General features: G+C 36.6%; 1 long non-coding RNA gene across 1 annotated transcript; it reads right to left on the reverse strand.

Annotated features, from left to right (window-relative positions):
* Positions 1–272: 272 nt before the first annotated feature.
* LOC147338676 (uncharacterized) lies at positions 273–6,712 on the reverse strand. Its single transcript, XR_015124805.1, has 3 exons — positions 6,396–6,712; positions 6,045–6,123; positions 273–2,332 (listed from the first exon to the last, which is right to left on the reverse strand). It is a non-coding gene; the product is annotated as an uncharacterized LOC147338676 (long non-coding RNA).
* Positions 6,713–7,570: the final 858 nt, after the last annotated feature.

Genomic DNA, 7,570 nt, shown 5'->3' on the forward strand with positions numbered 1-7,570 from the left:
CATTCAGCTTTAATTCATGTAGATGCACACCTAATACTCATTACAAAGATGCAATTTCCACCCAGTCAACATAGATTAATGGGGGACCATCTCTCCTAGTGTTTCTTTGTGCAGTGCCATGCCTCCAGCAGGATAGATGACTTTCATACAGACAGAACTGGTCCACGCGCTCATTCATTTAACAGACACATTTATGACAATTCGGTTGGTTGACAGAATATTCAGGAAACAGCAATCAAAATGACACAGAGCAGAGTTCTGCTTTGGTATTTTTTATTGGTTTTGCTTAAAACGAGAACAGGATTTGAGTCACAAATGTCTTCCATCGAAAAGGTCTTTACACATTCAGCAAAACATCAGAAATACCACCAAAGAAATATATTCTGTAAATACTTTGAAAGTTGTGATCATTGTGATCAGGTATTCATTTTGAAGCAAAAATAAATGCAGGGAGTTTTATAAAACGACATGTTGTAAAACATTTAACAAAGTTGCATCAATTCCTTTACAAACCACTTTTCATTCAGCTTCAGGTAGTAGGTTCCTTAAACTTATTATTCAAAAATATGTTGTATGGTTAACATAGTCATGAAAATTGTTTTTTTTTATCTTTAATTTATTGTTTTTACTTAAATTACAAAAAAATCCTTCATATATTTACATGAATATCAATGTAGTTGCTTCCATCAGTGTTGAATAAACCACATATCTCAGAAAAGTTACTGGAAATCTGGTCACATTGTTCTTAATGTATTTTGATAGATAATATCTATGAATGTTACTGTATATCTACATCTTCCTATCACATATGTTTCTGTATAAAATCTCAGTAATTCAGCATAAACTTATACGGGTAACTGAATGAGCCTCTTGGGTCCTAATAAGCAGACATGTACTGGTATTTCCTCAAATGCAAACTAAAGCCTATATTCCCCTGGTTTATTATACACACTTTCAGTATTAATATTAATGTGACTTCCGTTTGTGGAAAAAAAAATACTATGAAGTTTGAGAACTCTGTCGGCACAGAAAATCTTTGAGTTTTGCAACTGAATAGACACTTGTAGACTGAAATTGCCATTTTCCTGGTGCATCTCTAATTTCCCTCGTATCAGCAGGCGCTGGTGGCAATGCTGAGGGCAGATTACAGCATGGGGAGAGCCTGTCCTGAAGAGCTCCAGGTGGCTGGAGTTAACTGTGCTGCCCTGGGCTATGTCACTGTGAGCTGGACCAGCATCCCTGCCCATGGCCCTCCCCTTCTCTATATCCTCCATCTCCCTCGGCATGCCCATCCATCCATCCTGCACTAATTGGGTTTGGTACTGGAATCCCCCTCTCACAGCATACGCTCACGTCCAACCGCTAGCCGTAAAGACAAGCATGTTTAGCGCAACAATTATGATAATTGCTGCAGAGCACTCAGCTAAGGGAATAAGCAAATCTGATTAAGGGCCCTTCTGCATGATCAAATATTAATCTGATGTGTCTTCACTCTGACCTGGCTTGGAACATAAGAAGCTCTTATGGTCTTATGCATTAACAGATTTGCGCAGGCTGAACTCATAGCAACTAATAATATTGGACATGCAAGTCAGAGCGCTGAGAAAACCTTGTGGGAGTAGAATCCACTTACATGTACAATAAAACTAAATAACAATATCATGGACTATAATCAGACTAAGCGTTATAAGAACTCGATTACTTCAAAAGGCTGCTGACAGTAAGCACCTATTATTTGAAATTCTCAGAACCACCTGTTGGACTGAAGTCAACAAGCTACGTTATATAAGTAATAAGCTTTATATTCACATTATGTTTAATGCCACAAAAACAAAACACACATGAAAGTTCCACCTGTTAACCTTCATGCTTTAAAAATGTTTTACATTATGTAAGTAAAATCTTAATAATAATTTATATATTTTTTTATATTATCCAGATAAATTAAAATAATGTAAATGTCAAATTTTAGAAAGTATTTTTCCCATACATATTTATATTTTTAATTTAATTAAGCTTTTCTAAGGAATTCTAATTATTAAATACAGTGTTGTGACGGGGAAATGAAAATGAAGTCGCTGCTCTTTTAAAAACATTAAGGTTTGAAAGAAACAAGAGGAAATTTTTCAGGCTGGAGAAATTACTGTCACTAAATATAAATAGAAGGTGTTCACACAAGACTTTCTGAAAGAAACAAAACTAAATATTATTTAAAAATGTTTTTATTTTTGAAAATGGTCAAAATCCTCATCAGTAAACACATCGGTTATTCAGCACCATCCCCGAAGTCCACTGGCCTCATCCGATTTGACCTTCCAGCCTACAGTCAAGTCTAGAGAGCAAGCAATAAACAAGATGGCGATGAACCAGACAGCAACTGGCAGTTTAAAGAAGATTAGAATGATATTAAATCAACACAAATACCCAGTATTTAACAACACAAAACAGCTTGTAAGAATCATTGGATTATGAATCTGGATTACATCTCTAGGCCCTCATTGCTGAGACACTCTGTCTATGGGGAAGAGGGAGGGGGACTCCAGATGAACTAATCTACTTACAAAGCATATTGAACTTACTATGATTTATACATAAGATAAGGCTTATTCTAAGGTCAATTCTTACAGTAATTCAAAACATACTGTTTATTCTGTTGGACATTAATGCAACAGATGTCCCTGCTACCCGCTGCTCCTCCTCAAATAAATACATGTCTGCATGAAAGTAAAACAGTGGAACTACAAGATGCACCGTATGTGATCGGGGGAGGAATGTCTAGCTGAATAATACGAACCACAGGACCACCAAATAACATCAGCACTCTATATATAGAAAGTAAATATCAGGAGACAAGACGAGCCATGGTAAACTTTTAGAGCACAAAGTGAGGGTTGTAAAATCTAAATGTTAAGTTTAATAGCATAAACCCTCCAGTGAAAATTTGAAATTAAAAATTAAATAACACACAAACTGTATGACGATAAATTGTAAAAGCTGCCATAGTCATCAATCAAATGTTCTGCATGCAATCGTACAAGCTGTGAAATCTAGGAATTCAACGCGCTTTGCAGTGCTTTTTTCAAGTATGTTAATATTTTTTCAAAAAGAAAGAAAACAAAACAGCAATTAATTTTTAGCTTCTTCTTATTACTGGATTTCTAAAGCGATACACACTAATCCACTGACGCCGTGCATTTAATTTAGAGCATAGTTCTGTGAAACAAGTCTAAGACTGTTTGTGAGAATGATCCTTCTTGACTAATATGAGATTAACCCAGATGCTTTGCACAGGAATAAAAACATGCTCACTGCTAGCTTTATGGTAAATGCATATAAATACAATATATTACTAAAATAGCGAGGCTATGCATAACCAAAAGAAAACAAAGTATATATTTTTAAAAATCGCAAACACGTTGAAAACCACTGTAAGAGTATTCTAAAACCAACATCATATGAATGTCTGGCTGTGGAGGACAGTGATCTAAGGAAAGTCACGCATACACAAGGAGCTCTAACACACAAATCTGGTAGAACACTATTTACTGATGAGTCAGTGTGCTGGAAGAGTTGTAACAATCCCGGGACACAGAAAAGCTTTAAAGTTAGCAAAGACGCTTAAAAATATATTGAAATTATAAAGAAAAAATACACACAGCCTCTTTTTTTAAACAAAAAACACCGCATCATTCTGAGGTAGCACCTTGATGCTAAAGGGAAGGAAGCTGAAATGAAAAATAAATAATCACAACCATGTTTTTCTTCTAGCTCTTACACGCGGAAGGTATATTTACTGAAGCTGATGAATTGTGCTCTTCCTGTTCTGTGCTGCAGCTGTTGGAAATACTGACAGACATAACTTAATGTACTCATATTAAAACACTGACCAAGAAGCTGACCAAACAATTTCCAAAACACACTGAGAAGGTTACTATCAAGAGCTGCATTAACTGATTAAGTTATTACTGTTTTTATATATTGTTATAACATTTCAATTATGGCGATTGTTGAAAAAGGACTTTAGTTACTTTCAGTTAAAAATACAGTAGAAAACAGTTCAGTCATTGGGCCACATCATCTGTGGTCATTAGATTTTAGCCTGTTATTTGCCTACAAGTAACCATAGTAACAAAACTGATGCTTTACAGTACGTTAATGGTTAAGCTCACTTACAATTTACATAGCTTAGCCAGTGATCGCATTAACTAAAACAAGTGAAAACGCATGACAATATTCTGCTGTTCTTCACTGTTCATTTGCAACGGTTTGTGTGTGATAAGTGTAGTTTGAAATAGAAAACAGTTGTTCTAGGGAGAGCTCTTTCACTTCACATCCGTCTTTGCCCCAAATGTTTAAAGAAAATTTTTATAATGTTTTCTCTTTTTTTGGCAGATGGGATATTTTTAAACTTATCAAATGATTCACGTTTGGTTGGAGAAAAAAAAGAGAAAGAAATAAAATTATTATCCTCCTCCCCGAGTCCTACTCCTGTCAGCCTGCAGTCATTTCACAGCCCAATCTAAACACTGAAGTGGGAGACAAGATTGAGTATTTTCATAGCATGCTGCATTGCACCCTGACGCTGTAGACTGACTGCTGTTGGAGTGACCACAGCTCATCTCTCTGCATAGGGAATGGTCAGTAATCCTTCCTGGACGCTCTAGGAAAAGTAGCAGCTCTGAGGCAGACTACACTTTCTGTACCACTTCTAAACAGAAGACTGCTTCTGCGCTGTATAAGTATGCGTCTTGCTCTGTCCTCATACACAATTGGATTATAGCAGTATTCCTCTAATTCTGAACAGGTCTCAAAGATTTAATATTCCTCTGAAATTTGATATATGCCCTAATTTAGAACCTCATGACATGCAACTTGTGACATTCCTGTTGAAAAACTCATTAACCCCTTGAAACTATATTAATGCTTTTGGATGAGGATTTGGTTGATTTTGTGAGGTTTGACTTTGTCGGCTCATAATTTCAATCTAATATTTTTTTTTAAACAATCTGTGGGCCCATATACTAAAATATATGAAAAATATATTCAAAAGCGTGTAACTATAACTAAACCGAAAACTTCAGTTTGCACATTCTGAAGTAAAAATTAACCTAACAAACTACTAGACTAGACGTCTTCATATTGCTTCATAATTATTGTTTTTATGTACTCAATGTTGTATCAATACAGATAGTCCGAAACTGTGGAAACATCAGAAGAACACGGTGACATAAATAAACCATGTTTCCACTGTGAAATAGATCGCTGATGATGATGTCAAAAGTATTTCAGACATTTTTTGTCTTATTATCAATATGTACAACTAATTTGATGAGTACATTTTTTTTGTTTGTTAATAATTTTAGTACAGTTCATTTCAAATGCAATAGATATTTTAAATTAATTAGAAAAAAGGACTTTATGAAACACTTTATGATAATTTTGGCTTATTGTGAAATGTATTTTTAGTTCATCACATGCTGTCTATAATATTATTCCTATTATTATTCACAACGGCATGAATAGTAATTCATGTAACTAACTATACGGAATAAATAATAAAAATCACAGCCTTAAACTGAAATCATATCTGATTTGCATGAATTGTTTATATAAATTATATTATTCTCAGTATAACTTTTATTATTATCTAATTCTGTAAACAGTGGAGGTGTGCTGCTACAAGTGGCTGAGCTTTATTTCCACTTTGGTGCACATGGAGCCCAGGCAGGTGCACAGAGCCCACCGTGGGGTATCAGGTATCCCCTTGGCCTAGGCCTCTCCCATTTGTCATGGTGAATGAGTGGTTTGCCTGACTGCACTTTCTCATTCCATTTCCTCCCAGGCTGCACTGAGGCCCTACCACCCACTGTACGCTGTCATTTCTTTAACCCCTTTTCCATTCACATGAAGTGCGGGCAATAATGCTCTCTCACATTCCTCCTTTCAATAGCTTACACTTTACAGTCCCCCACCTCTGCCCCCCAAACTCACTGCACACACACGCATGCACACACACGCACACACACACACTCGCGTATACACACCTCTCTTCTCCTGGTCAGTCTACACCTCTCCTAATGGTGTGAAAAGCAAATGTTGTCCGTGTGACAAGTCACAGGTGTTCTACAAAAAATAGTGGTTGAATAATAATCATAGAAATAACTAAAACAAGCACAGGTTAAAAAAAAATGGAAGAATAAATTAAATACTTTAAATATACTCAGCTATGATATTGACATAACGAATTCTTCAATGAAAAAAAAACAAAAAAAACCCAACAACATCACGGGCCTGGCAGATGCTCAGAAGGTTAATTATTAACCTATTTAGAAGAAATCTCTCACCACCCTCTCAGTCCACGTATAAAGGCAAATGTTAGTGCTGCTCTTACTTACGTCCATAATGCCTTCCACCATCCATTCTAGCTGTGATATTTGGCTCACCAGTAAAAGCCACAACACTGCGCCCATCGGCACCCACTCTGCAACTGTAAGAAGAAACTGGAATGGAAAACATTGTCTGCTCCTACTCAACAAGGGGAAAAAAGCGCTCAAGCACAAGTAAGGGTAATTGCAAAACACCCTGAGCTCATCCTATAAAGAAACTTTGTTTCTTTCCTTTTTTTTCCTCCAAAAAGAAAACCAGGAAATCTCCACTTATTTCAACAAACATTTGCCTAAACTCAGGAACTAGGCTGGACTCCCCCCATACACCACCCCCTTGCCTTTTTAAAAGTGTGGTGCGGGTCTGTGGAAGATCGGGAGAGCGTCAGTGTGTGTAGATGCAGTGCGAAGAGATTGCAGCACCATCTGCTGGTAAAAAAAAGAGCCAAGAAAATAAGAGAAGGAATAAGGATAAAGTTATGGCAGAAGCCGACAGAAAGATGAGTCCTCTGTGAGGGATATTTTCCCCCAATTTAAATTTAGAGTCCATATGTATTACTGCTAGTGGTTTGTACTTTGAATGAAAAAAAAAATATGACGGGAAAACGCAAGACCCTAATAGAGGGAAGAAACGCCATGACTGAGAGACATAATTCAACTTCCCATCACTAACTAGAAGAGGTAAAAGTTCATGGAGGCCTCTTCCTCACATCACATCCATAGCTCTGACTACGAGACATATAAACAACCTATTTCATTCTTGCCCTCATTTCCTTCAGTGGATCCTTTGGACAACTAATAATGAGTTAATCAGCCTGATTGCACATTCATCACTGTGATATGTTTCTCTCTCTCTTTTTTTCACCTGACAAGGGCAAGCATGTTTTGCTTGGGAAATGAAATATTTAGTGACCTGCTCCTTTTGCCCTTACACTGGAGACAGAGGCCCTACAGCTGAGTAAACAGCTGGGCTGCACAGTGGACAGGTAACATCTAGCGCCCACTCTGCTCAGCACTGACTAATAAAAGCCACGTTACCCTGGACACTGGACTCAGAGCACTATTCTTCCCTCAAATAAAACTGACAAACAACAAGTGCAATTTAGCCTTTTTTTTTTTTTTACTTTATTATTAAAATATGCATTTATGTGTTATCCATGTTAAATGTTAAAAAACAAAAGCAAAAC

Source organism: Aulonocara sp. 'chitande type north' Nkhata Bay, linkage group LG1 (assembly GCF_057382095.1).
Source record: "Aulonocara sp. 'chitande type north' Nkhata Bay isolate Kocher_YH1m ecotype deep benthic linkage group LG1, A_spYH_male_GT1.1, whole genome shotgun sequence".
In the NCBI taxonomy this organism is placed as follows: domain Eukaryota; kingdom Metazoa; phylum Chordata; class Actinopteri; order Cichliformes; family Cichlidae; genus Aulonocara; species Aulonocara sp. 'chitande type north' Nkhata Bay.